The following is an 807-nucleotide window of genomic DNA, read 5'->3' as shown; positions in this document are numbered from 1 at the left end:
TCAATAACTTAAGTAAAGCAAAAAGACTTGGATCTTTCACAATTAATAACTTAAGTAAAGCCAAAAAGACTTGGATCTTTGACAGTTTTTTTCAAACTAAAAAACACAATCTCATGCTAACAAAACTATAAATCACAATTGAAAGGTTTGAACAAGAAAAAGATCAACAATCTTAATAAGAAGGATACTTTTCATTTCATTTGATGATTACAAACTAAAATAAAGTCTCTCAAGAAATTGATAAACAAAAAATGTAGGTGACTGCTTCATTATTTTGAGCAAAAATATCAAAATCTCTATTGATTGAGCTCCATCTAGTAGTATCCTTTGTAAGATCCTGCAAGAAGGAATAAAAAGAAAGATTTGTTAGATACCATGCACATGAGTGTTCAAGCATGTGTATCAAGAATATATGACATGTCACTAGTACCTTAGGGTTGCTTTCTATCCAGCCTTAGAAGATTGTTCTCAGCTTTCACCTTATTTATATAAGCCTTTGCTGTGGTTGCCTTCAAAACTCCTTTTGTGTTACAACCCAATTGCCTAGCTAAAGTGGTCAATTGTGACGCCTTCATGCTTTCAATGGGTGTACGCTCCTTTGCCAAGATCTCTTGTATTTGGGCTCTTCTCATTTCATTGTGGTGGCTTGTGTCACTTGCATCTTCAATGATAGTTTCATCTCTGTCACCTTTTGCAGGTGGTATTCTTCTTGTAAAGAACACCTTAGCTGACCAAACATCATTTTTCTGCTTCCAATACTCCATGATTTGTTTGTATTCACTATCATTTGTCACTATAGGTTGTCCA

This window comes from Adiantum capillus-veneris, chromosome 23 (genome assembly GCF_014529385.1).
Source record: "Adiantum capillus-veneris isolate H3 chromosome 23, ASM1452938v2, whole genome shotgun sequence".
Lineage (NCBI taxonomy): Eukaryota > Viridiplantae > Streptophyta > Polypodiopsida > Polypodiales > Pteridaceae > Adiantum > Adiantum capillus-veneris.
This window is presented reverse-complemented; position numbering follows the sequence as displayed.